This window comes from Crocodylus siamensis, chromosome 5, assembly GCF_052110815.1.
Source record: "Crocodylus siamensis isolate JL-2025a chromosome 5, ASM5211081v1, whole genome shotgun sequence".
Classification (NCBI taxonomy): Eukaryota; Metazoa; Chordata; order Crocodylia; family Crocodylidae; genus Crocodylus; species Crocodylus siamensis.
Genome location: NC_143399.1, coordinates 149,410,422 through 149,422,644, shown reverse-complemented (window position 1 = coordinate 149,422,644; position 12,223 = coordinate 149,410,422). Strand labels below are relative to the sequence as shown.

The 12,223-nt window shown below is 46.6% G+C and overlaps 1 protein-coding gene across 1 annotated transcript in view; it reads right to left on the bottom strand.

Annotated features, from left to right (window-relative positions):
• The window catches only part of CPVL (carboxypeptidase vitellogenic like), a 105,442-nt gene that overhangs the window by 52,430 nt on the left and 40,789 nt on the right, over positions 1-12,223 (bottom strand). The window lies entirely within an intron of this gene.

Genomic DNA, 12,223 nt, shown 5'->3' with positions numbered 1-12,223 from the left:
TACTTCGGTTTTTTCATTTCGTCGTTTGGATTCGCTTCGTTGAGTTTCGCTTCGTGTAGATTCGTTACGCTTTGGTTCGTTTCGTTCTGGGTTACGCCGTTTCAGTTCGGTTTGTCCGCTTAGTTTTGCTTCATCACGTTTAAGTTTGCTTCGTTTCAATTCGTTAATCGTTTCCTCGTTTGAGTTCAGTTTAGGTTCGTCTCGCTTACGTTCGCTTTGTGTTACTTCGATTGCTGAGTCCGTTTGTCGCTTTTCTGAGCTGGTCAAGCCATCGATCGCCGGACTTACGCCGATGGCGATTACTCGTTTTTTGGCTTGGTCTTCTCAACAAACCCTAGAGCTCTGGCGAGAGCTCGCTGTCCTTCATCTCTTAGAGCCCTTAGTTGTTCTTTATTTAGGCCAGATTTTTCCAGAAGGAACCCAAACATTGCTCTTTCTAGAGGGGTCCTCTGGGGCGGTGAGTAACTTGTACGGGCTGGCGTCGGAGAAGATCGAGAGTAATATTTTCTTGTTTCCTGTGGTGACACTCGAGGTGGTTTCCGTTGGTTTTTATCAGTAGTTTTTTGATTGTGCTCAATCATGTGTACATATCTTGATTCCCATTTCTCATCCCTGTCGAAGCTTACACTCTTTTGATGTCGTTGCTTCTCCATGGCTCCTCTTAACTGGTCAAGCTGTCCCAGAGTGTGTATCACCGGTCCATTTACTGATGTGCTTAGTAATAACCTCGCGGTAATACTTTGGTTCCCACCGTAGATTTCAGTGGCGGCATCAACCGCTTCTTGTAAACAAGGTACATCCCCAGATGATAGTACATATCTGTGTGGCCATGCCCCCTGCACCTGAGCAGGTGTCAAATTTAGAGCTTGGTGGGCTGGGTTCCACATGGCGTATGAGGCTCCGATCACTGTATACACCAGTGAGGTAGCACTCGCACGACCCGCATGTCCCTCGTGCCAGGTGTGGATCTTCCTCTGAAGTGCCTCGGTAACCAGAGCTGGAATGGGTATTGGCCAATAATAATTGGCCAGCACTGGCACCGGGTCCACTACTTTAGCTCGGCTCCAAGCTGAATTGCGCACGAGCTGCAAGGCTTCATCTTGATTGATGGTCTCACTCCCTGCTTCAGCTACTAGACGCCCCAACCAGGCAATCGGTGTTTCATCATTTCTGATGCCAGTTTCCTTCCTCAATTCATTCATCTCAGAGCGTGTTCTGGTTCGTGTCGTGATGGTCTGTCTTGTCTGACCCTGAGGATCAGTTACCCATTTTTGAACTGCAATGGGAAAAGCAGATACTAATTCTTCGGTGTAATCGTTGTGTTGTTGGCTTGGTTTATTTCATGTTACTCTTATGAAGTCGTTCTCAGTTTCATCAGCACTTATGATTTCATTTGTATAATTCATCTTGGTTACTGGTTTAGTCATTTCTATTAATCCGTTGCTTGTGTTTGTTCCGATGGTACTCGTTTTAATCGTTAGGCTTCTTGTTACATCATTCGTGTCGGTTCCAATAGTATTCGTGCTTACTCTTGATTTCCTTATGGTTACGTTGTTAGTCTTATCTTCGCTTGTTGTTTCAGTTGTTTCCGTTCCTATGCTGTGCTTAATTACTTTGTTGCAGTTTTCGTTATCCGTTTGGGTGCAATTCTCGCGTACGTCCTCCTGGTGGCGCTGGCTGACGTACGGAGGCGGTGGCTTGCGTACAGCAGGTGGCGCTGTTGCGGGAGGCCGGCTCTCGGTGGGCGGAATCATAGACGGGGTTTTCCCGGAAGGCAGGCTCGGGATGGGTGGAGCTGGGCGTCGTGACGTCAGCATCGGTTTTGGCGCGCTGACAGTTTGGTCAGCGCCATCTTGTAATGGCCGCTCGGCCAATTTTTGTGTCACAGCTCTGGTTGCTGCCATGAGCTGGGCCCTAGTGTCAGTTAGCTCCCTCAGTAAGACAACATACTCCCGGAAAAGCACATTTATTATACGGCCTTTCTTCCAACGGGGTCCCGACCATTTTATTTTTCTGCCGTCCTTCTCCAGGCACTCTCGTAGCTGGACCAAGAGCTCATGCCCCCTAGACCTGATGGCAAGGGTCGGGCAGTTAAACCCGTCAGGAGGGGTATCCTCACCACCCTCCTTCACATACTTTATGCACCGGGCAAATTCTCGATCCGGGCCTGAGGTTGCCATGCCCGAAGGTTTCTTACGGGCCAGGGCTACGGTCCCGGTCTCCCCCCTTGGGCGGTAAACGGCCCGAGGATCCTGGATAATGCAACCCAGCGCACTTGGGGTGAGCCGAACGGCCCATTCTTCCCCACTTTCTCCCCGGAGGGACAGGTACCCGCTCACAGTTCCTTCAGCCGGTGCGGCCTGATGGAATGCTATGTGGTCCCATAAGTCCTCGGCACCGATGGTCTGCCGGACTCGGTTGCTCCATGGGCAACTCCTTATAATCTCCGACTCCAATACGCCTCCCATTGATCCTGTTCGTGACGCCATGTCGGGGAAAACCGAAGGATCGGGCCCCAAGGTCACGGTGGGCCGGGGTGGCAATTAGATACGGACAGGTGGGATTAGCGGCGTAGAGTCTGGAGTTAGGGACTCGGAGCGGATTGAGGAAAACAGGTGAATTTATTTGACTTACGCTTCAGGCGTAGGCAGAAAGGTCTTCAGTTACAGTTGGAACACAAACAAACAATTAACAACAAAGGGGTCTGTTGGCCCACGAGGTTCAGTCCGAAGACCTAGTCCCAGGGCTGGTCAACAGCTCATAAATGGGGATTACAAACAACGAAACAAACAATAAAACGAACTGTAACACGGTGATGATGAACCGCGTGACGCCAGTCCACAGCAATGGACGAATCGGGTGGTCGTATGAGAAAGCCGAGGTCAGGAGCCAGAAGATGAAGCAGCGGAGACGTCAGTTGGAGGGATGAGCAGAGTCGTAGTTGGTGAGGAAAGCCGAGGTCGATGATTCAGAACCGGGTTAAACAAAGTCCAGAGGGTGATCCGAAATCGTAAGCCGTTAATCAGTTCGAAAGGTAAGTCAGGAAGCCAGATGAACGTAGTCAAAACCGTAATACAATAAGCAATAAGCCACCGAAGGAGGAGATCAATAGGCCCTGAAGCCTGACTCAGAGAACAGTCCCTGCAGCAGCAGCCTCTGTCTCTGGTCCGCGCGATCTCCCCCCGAGGGAGGGGCTCACAGAACTTTTATATCAATTTAGTAGCCAATCAACGTGCTCTCCGCAGAGAAATTTCTAGTCCGATTACCTCATGTCAGGTTCTGACTGAGCATGCTCTCAGTCAGGAGCTGACACAATCTGAGCATGCGTCTGTGGGGAAAGTAGGTCAACAATGATTGACAGCTCCGCAGGTCACCCAGGGGGCAAGGACTGGGTGAGCCTTGGAAATTTCCACTCACAGCTTCAAACCGCGCATGTCAGTTTAACCTCTTCTGTGCTGGCAGCACATACTCAAAAATTTCCATGACAGTTATGAGGTGAATAAAGGTGTTCATAGTAAACATGCATGTCCTGGAGTGCTACTGGGGGGTACGGCAGGGTGGGCAGGGGGTAGGGAGTGTGTGGGCAGCGGTGCAGGTTGGTGTCAGTGAGGACATCCAGGTGGCAACCTTGCAGACCAGGAGGACGCTTTTCCTGGTGGCCAGGGCAAGGAGCTGGGGCAGGAGCAGGGCAGACATGTGCTGCCTGTTTCCATGCCACTGCTGCTCTGACACAGGAAGCATCAGCCCAAAGGTCACAGTACAGAGGGTATGCTTTTAAGGTGTGTGTCAAGTGCTGGCAGCTGGCTCTGCCTTCAGCATTACTGCCAACTGCTGGCAGTCATGTGTCTGGAGGCTGGAGCTCCCCCGCAGTGACCACAGAGACGCATGGCAGGGCTGGAGAGACTTGAGACTAAAGTTAGTCCCAAGTCTCAACACATGTAGACACCTGCCAAAAATGCTTAATACACATCAGTTTAATGCACATTAAATTTAAGTGCACTTAAATTCATGTGTAGACATGCCCAGTGTCACTTCAGGTATCATTATGGCCATTTGGATGTTTTAGCTATTTTTCATATCTAAACATGTTCAAATTTCTTAGTTTAACATTTCCAGAGGTTGTAATGTTTATTTTGGGGATAACTTTATTCCTGTAATATTTCAATCACTGTAAAAAATACCTTTAAATGACTGAGATATACAAAATCTTAATTTCAGTTGAATGTAGTCTTTCATAAAAGTATGCTAAACAAGAGACTGAAAGAAAATGTCAGTGTATACAGTATTTGAAGGTATAGTTTCATAGTTAGTAGGGTCGGAAGGGACTTGAGCAGATCATCAAGTCCGACCTCCTGCCATGGTAGGAAAGAGTACTGGGGTCAAACGACCCCAGCAAGGTGATTGTCAAGCCTTGTCTTAAAGACTCCCAGGGTAGGAGCCAGCACCACTTCACTTGGAAGTTGGTTCCAGACCCTAGCCGCCCTGTCAGTAAAGTAGCGCCTCCTGATGTCTAGTTTGAATTTACCCTCTGCCAGCTTGTGACCATTATTTCTAGTCACTCCTGGTAGTGCTCGGAGAAACAGGGACTCCCACAATACCTGCTGGTCCCCTGTGACTAGTTTGTAACAGGCCACTACATCCCCTCTCAGCCTTCTCGTGGAGGCTGAACAGGTTCAGGTCCCTTGGCCTGTCCTTGTAGGGCCTGCCCTGCTGCCCCCTGATCATGTGAGTGGCCCTCCTCTGGCCCCTCTCCATGTTGTCCACATCCCTCTTGAAGTGTGGTGCCCAGAACTAGACACAGTACTCCAGCTGCGGCCTGACCAGTGCTGCATAGAGGGGGAGGATCACCTCCCTGGACCTGTTTGAGATGCATCTGTGGATGCATGACAAGGTATGGATGGCCTTCCTGACTACATCCCCACACTGCCTGCCCATATTCATCTTGGCATCAATGATGACTCCAAGATCCTTTTCTGCCTCTGCACTGACTAGAAGGGAGTTCCCCAGCCTGTAAGTATGGTGCTGGTTCTTCCTCTCCATGCATCACCTTGCACTTGTCAGTGTTGAATCCCATCCTATTCTCGTCCACCCACCCCTGTAACCTGTCCAGGTCTGATTGTAGCCTGTTGCATCCTTCCTTCTAACATGCCCACATCCCCCCACATCTTAGTGTCATCAGTACATTTGAACAGGGTGCTTTTTACCCCCTCGCCCAAGTCACTGATGAAGACGTTGAACAGTGCGGGCCTGAGGACCGAGCCCTGCAGAACCCCACTGCCCACATCCCTACAGGTCAAAAATGACCCATCCACTACCACTCTCTGGGTGCAGCCCTCCATCCAGTTGGTGACCCATTTGACTGTGTAGGTGTTGACACCACAGCCCCCCAGTTTCTTAATGGGAACAGGGTGAGAGGCAGTGTCGAAGGCCTTCCAAAAGTCCAGAAAGATTATGTCCATGGCTACCCCTGCATCTAAGGATTTGGTGACCTGGTCGTAGAAGGCCACCAGGTTGGTCTGACAGGACTTACCTCTAATGAACCCGTGTTGGTTGCCCCTAGGCATAATCTCCCCTGCTGGTCCCTCGTGGACATGTGCCAGAATAATTCTCTCAAAAAGCTTACCCAGGATCAAGGTAAGACTACTGGCCTATAGTTTCTTCTTGGACACCTGGCTCCCCTCCCCTCCAGGACCTCAGTGCTTCCCCGACTATTCTCTGTAGCTCACTGAAGTCCACCCTCCTGAAATCTAGGGCTGCTACCTTGCTGTAGGCCTTTGCCACCTTGCGCTGGATGGTGAATTCCAGCAGGCGATGATCACTGTCACCCAGGTGGTTGAGCACCCGCAGCCCCCTCACCAGGTCATCACCCGTGGCCAGCACCAGGTCCAACAAGGCGTCTCCCTTGGTGAGGCTGTGCACCTCCTGGGTTAGATGCAGGTCCTGCATTTGGGCTAGGAACCTATGTGAGCGGTCAGACCTGGCTGACTATTCTTCCTAGCAGATGTCTGGAAAGTTCAGGTCACTCATGATGACCACATCCTTTGACCTAACTACCTTTGTGGGCTGACTTAAGAATTCCTGGTCTAGCTCTTCCCTTGGTTGGGTGGTCTGCAGTAGAACCCCACCGTTAAGTCTCTTTCCCCTCGACTGCCTTGTATTCTAAACCAGAGCACTTCCGTATGCCCCTCCTCTGACTCTGTGCTACCTGATGACGATGTGTATTCCTCCTTAATGTAGAGCGCCACACCCCCCACCTTTTCTCCCTGTCCTGTCCCTCCTGTATAGCCTATAACCCTTGATATTCTCCACCCAGTCATGCATTGGGTTCCACCATGTTTCAGTGAGCCCCACTATGTCTGGATTAGTGTCAGCTAGCCGGAGGGTAAGTTCTTTCCCATACTACTGCTTCTTTCCCATACTATAAATATATAGTAGGGGTCAGCAACTTAGCAAGCCAGATCTGTGGGCTGTAAGCAATGACATCTGGCCTGCAAAGCTGGTGGCAATTAGGCAATAGGAGCAGTGGCGATGTGTAGGGGGTGCATAGGGATGCACATGCACCCCCTGAGAATGCTGGTGCAAGCCCTGTCAAGCCATGCTCCCTGTGTAGGTGACAGGTGGGGGGGCAGGTAGAAGCGCCAGTGCCCCCCCTGGCCAGCAGCTGGGGAGTGGGGCCACTAGCAAAAGTAGCAATGCAGCAGTGCTCTCCCCCTGCCCCCCAAGAGCATTGGCCACTCTTCGGTGAGTGAGATTGGCCATGGGGGGACCTACCTCCCCAGTCAGTGTGATCGGCTATGGGGGACCCCCCTCCCTGTCACTGACTGGTGTTGGGAGGGGCATGTGCCCCCACCCCACCCCCCCAGTCAAGAGGCATCAAGTCCCCATGAATAGGAGAGTGGCTGCTGAAATAGAGAGCCTGCTGGGTAGGAAGCATGGGGAATAGCCATTGATCTTCAAAGCGAACTACACTAATTTGACCTGCCACTATGAGAAGGTTGCCAACCCCTGGTTAAAGCATCAACCTTAAAACCTTTCTCCCATAAAATATAATATTTAGAGTTATAGCCGGAACTACTCTACCCACTCCTGACAGCAGAAAATAGCCAGAATATTTACAGCATTGTCAAGACTTGTGACATGTGTTGCAAATTTGACTTGAGCTGGAAGCAATCTCATGAAGATGCTAGAAATTTCATCCTTCTCATTAAAATCCAGTCATGCCAGAGTAGGGGTTCAGTGGCATGCTCCCCCACCTTTCAGACCACAGTGCAGAAACAGCAATTAGGGACTTCATTTTTTTAAGTCCCCAAAATAGGGAATTATCCCTCCGTTTGCAGGTAACACTCATAGAATCATGGAGAAGTAGGGTTGGAGGTGACCTCTATAAGCCATCTAGTCTAACACCCTGCCTAAGGCAGATTCATCCCTATCCAAACCTTCCTTTACAAATCCATAATCTTACCTCATAGCAAAACTATAATTAATCCTGACAAAACACAAGACACAACACCCTAACCTGCCACAGGTAAAGAAGGGGAATCACAGCCAACTTTCTGCTTCTGTAAAGATTAATATATGCTCCAGAGATCCCAAGGTAGAGGACCATGCCCCCCATTACAGAGGAAGGCGGAAACCTACACATTTCGTACAAATCTGACTATGGGGTAAAACTCTTTCCACAAATATAGTGATCAATCTAGCCAGGAACCTCAAGCTTTGCATCGTAGCAGGAGCACTGGCAGACCCCAGTCTAGTCAGCCACACTCAGCTGGGGTTTGTAGCAGCAGCGACAGGCACAATTCCCCTCCCTGCTTGGTCCACCCATGTGTTCCCTGCCAAATCTGGAAGTAGGTGAAACTTCCACTGTTCCTGATTAAGCCCAGCTCTCAGCAGCCTTGGTTGCAGCAGTGCCACAGCAATGGCAATGGATGGGTCTCCCCTTCCTGCACCCAGAGTCATAAGTAGAGAGGGTGAGGGGAGGAATGGGAGGGAAGGGGAATGGCGGTGCCATTGAGCATGGTGAGGAAAGTTGGTTGTGCCAAAAGCAGAAGGTGGGGCGGGGTTTCTTACTTGAGGCAGGGACAAAAAACTCCCTGGCTACTGTTCCCGTGTATGGTCTGCATGCTGTGGTGGGAGTGGGGATGCTAAGAGCAGCAGAGTATGGCCACCTCTGCAGTGCCAGTCACACCACTGTGTGCCTGGGGGAAGCCCCCTCTGCCAAGACAAATACTAGCCAGGTTTTTTTAGCTTCTCCATCCACACAGTCTTTTTCCCTCACTCTTGCTGCTCCTGTTGAACAGATCTTATGCAGTGGGTTATGCTCTGTTCTGCATCAAGAAATATTTAAGGACAACCCCTCTTTACCTGTTGAAGGAAACACTTTTAGTTTTGATAAATAATGGTAAAATTGATCATTCCAATTATTTATATGTAGCCAACAGATGAAAGTTCAGTATTTATTAGTAGTAAGTTTGCAGGGCTTGCATTGTTATTTGGGCAAACAAACAGGCAAAACCTCCTATGTACAGTACTCAATGTATTCAAAGATTTGTTTCATCTCAAATTAATTAGCAAATTTTCTGAAAATTTGTATTTTAAAATGTGCTCCTATCATTTTGTCATGCTCAAGCTGGACTCTGCCAGCTCTGCCCAGCAACAGATGCCGCCAAGCACTCTCCTCATAATCTGGAAAGCCCCTATTTGGCTTGCTACATGGCCCTGGCCATGTGCTATGGAAACCCCGTCCCCTGTGGAAAAAAACCCCGCGAACATTTTGGAGGGAAAATGTGACCAATCGGGGACTTGAAATTGGGCTTGTCATCTGGCCTATAAAAGTTAGGGTTGAGCTTCCGCCCAAGAAGAAGCACCGAGAACCCAGAGCAAACACCACTCAGTGGAGAGAAGCCAGAGCTTCCACCGCTCAGTGGGTAGGCCTGGCCAGCTTCCCACGGCTTCTCCTGCCTCCGGAGCCATAAGCAATCATTTGTGCACTCAATCGTACCAGTTTGTTCATTCTCGTTCTCAATCTCGTTTTGTTTTTTGTTATCTCGGATCCATCATTTTGTTGTTTTTCATTCGTTCGTCCCTTATCCCAACCGGGACAGAACGCGCAGCCACATCAACACTGGTGGTGCATAAGTTGTCGTTCTCAGATCCATCGTTTTGTTTTTTTGTTCATCTGTCCCTTATTCGAACCAGGACGGATCCAAGTGTAACTGCCTGCACAGCCACATCTACACCAGTGGTGCGTAAGTAAGAGATTAAATAAAAATTGTTCTGGAACCATTACGAGTCTACCTCTCCCTCTCGCAAACTAACATCAGGGGATAGAACCCACCGGGGCGTCGCAACCTGGCTTGCGCCCTGCATACATTCAAAGAGGTTGTTATGTCCTCCTTATATAAAAGTGTTTGAATCCATACCTTAAGTGCAACTCTCAACTCACCTTTAGATAGTCATAGATACGACTTACATAAAATTGCAGAATGGAAGCGCATAATAAAAATGGAAACAGGAAAATTCAGTTTAGTTTAATAATGAGATAGCAGGAGATTTGTTGAGACATATAAATATCCTTCAGAAAACAAAGATTCGACCCACCTGAAAGCAACAAACTATAAGATAGATATGAAAAATAACATGGAAATCCAAGTACCAAATATATAGAAATAGAAGTATATCCAATGGGAATCCTGCAAGAAAAATCACTTGGTTCACTGGCCCTCCAGAAAAAATAAGTGATCAATTGAGAATAAGGACACCACAGAAAGTAATTCTTTTCTTTTGTTGCTTCCATCACCGCTATAGAGAATGTTGAGGGATAATAAAAGTGAGGTACCATCAAAAAGGTGCTGTCAAAAGTAGAGTTTCTGGAACAAACTGATTAAATAGCAGTAGTCACCAGTAATAAAAGCATGTGCTGATAAGAGTTTCTGAAGGAACTTAAGAGTTTAATGATTGAGTTGCTAGCCAAAAAACAAAAGAAATCTCATGAAAAAAAATCAGCAAATATTTACTTAAAAGATTCCAATAAAGCCTTTCTACAGTACTGGGTGAAATTATTGAAAAAACAAATCTAAGACAACTCAGATTATCATGATGTGAAAAGTGCAAGCCAATAAAGCATCTTTCAATGACATCTGCTTCTCCAAGCAACAAATAGTTGATAATGGAAAAATGGCCAATATAGTTTATTAAGACTTTCATAAAAATTCTGACAAATATTAGTCACAATATACCATTCAGCTGTAAGATAAAAGGGTGCATCTACACAAGATGTTTACTGTGGAGTTGACTAATTAGCTCCACAGTCAAGTCTCAGCATGTGCATGTGCAGCCCTATTAGTCCACAGTAAACTAATTAACTCTACATAGGTTAGTACTTGTAAACAGAAGTACTATTCTATGGCAGTGTTCTCTAGTGTCCAGCAACACACATGTAGATGCTGATGGGGCTAACTGGGGCATGAGAGTGCTCCAGTGCAGGGACTTCCTGCCGGCTAGCCCTGAACTAGAGCACTCTTGCGCCCCAGCCAGCCCTTCTGCACCATGTTGACCTGGGTCAAAGCAACCCTGGACTGGCATGCTGACCCCCGCAAGCCCGCTGCCAGCCGTGGCTACTCTGACCTGGTTTAATGTGTTGTGGTCCCAGGTGCATGTATAAACGCAGCACTCGGGACAATAAACTCCAGGGCAGTATGCACTGGAGTTTGTGTCTCATTAATTGCACATGTAGATGCATGCAGAATGTATTAAAACAGGCTGAGGCCAAAGAAAAGAACAAGGATGAATAATGAATGTTCATTTTGAAAAAGATCATACAGAAATGCCCCAGAGATAAACTAACAATTGCTGAATGCACTGATTAATTATTTGGAAGGGAGATGAAGAATGAGGTGGCAATATCTGCTTAAAAGACAAAATTATTTTTTAGTCAACGCTAGAGAAAAATAGAGGAAGATCATAGAAAATACACACAACATGGCAACAAATGAGATTCTGTTTTGACAAAAGGGAAATAAAGCATTTTGTGCTAGATCTTAAATTAACCATACCTCTAAGTTTACATTTCTGGTTGTCATAGATACAGTCAGTGAAAATATTTTCTATATGTACAGCAATTATCAAACATATAAAATGTTTTAGGATGTGTATAGAATAAGAAGATATTTTAAACATTATATTATCAATCATGCAACTGGAATACTGTGTTAAATTCTTAAGAGACAGAAAAACTAGAGCTAGACCCAAGCAAAGTATATATCAAGCACCAAAGACTTTCAGATGAGAGACAGAGAGAAGTTATGACCAAGTTCCACAAAATTGTAACTCGTATAGAGAAAGCAATTGTCCCTTCTCATAAACCAGGAACAAAGGGGATAACCAACACTATCAAACAGCAAAGGCAACAAACTTAAGAGTAACAGAAAAATACTTCACATAGAGCCTGAACCACACACACAACTCAGTGAAACAAGAGCTTTACAAAATTTCAAAAGTATTACACAATTTTGTGGCTGTTCTCTTTCATCTTTCTCTAAAGCATCTGGCACTGGCCACTGGACACTGAACTAGTTTCAGTTAATTCACCCAGTATTTGCATTTCTACACCCTTAAGCCAAATAATACTTCCCTTGAAAATGTTTGGTATTTGTGCACTATTTCCATGTACCAGCATACCCCAGTCCTTTCTTCTTAGATCTTGGGACCTGGGTATATTTTTAGACATAGTTTATATTTAATGGTACAGTACAAAACCATTTTACTTGTCAGCGTAAAAGTTCTGAAGCTAAGCAGCTTTGTAATTAAGAACCCTTAAAATTGCTTTCCATAATTTATTCATGGTATCAATTACAAGACTCCCACTAGAGGAAGTCAAACTAATTATGTTTAAAAAAAATTAAAATTAGTTTCTTGTGTTCAATTAAAATAAGTCGGAGACTCTGCAGGGCACTCAATGCAGACAAGCAGTAAAAAAAAAGAAAAAGAGGGATGGCGAACTCCAGGAGCTATCTGAAGAATGCTCAATTCAATTAAAAAATGTTTTTACTGAATCCATGTCTTTGTCATTTTAGTCTTCATGAGAGCTTCCTACCTCCCAGCACCCAAGTAGCATAAAGGATATAGTGTTTTCATTGTAAGAAATCTGCACTTAAAAAAAAAAAATCAGGGAAATCCAATGACATAATTTCATTTAAGAATTTTGGCTCAGAGCCTGAGATGC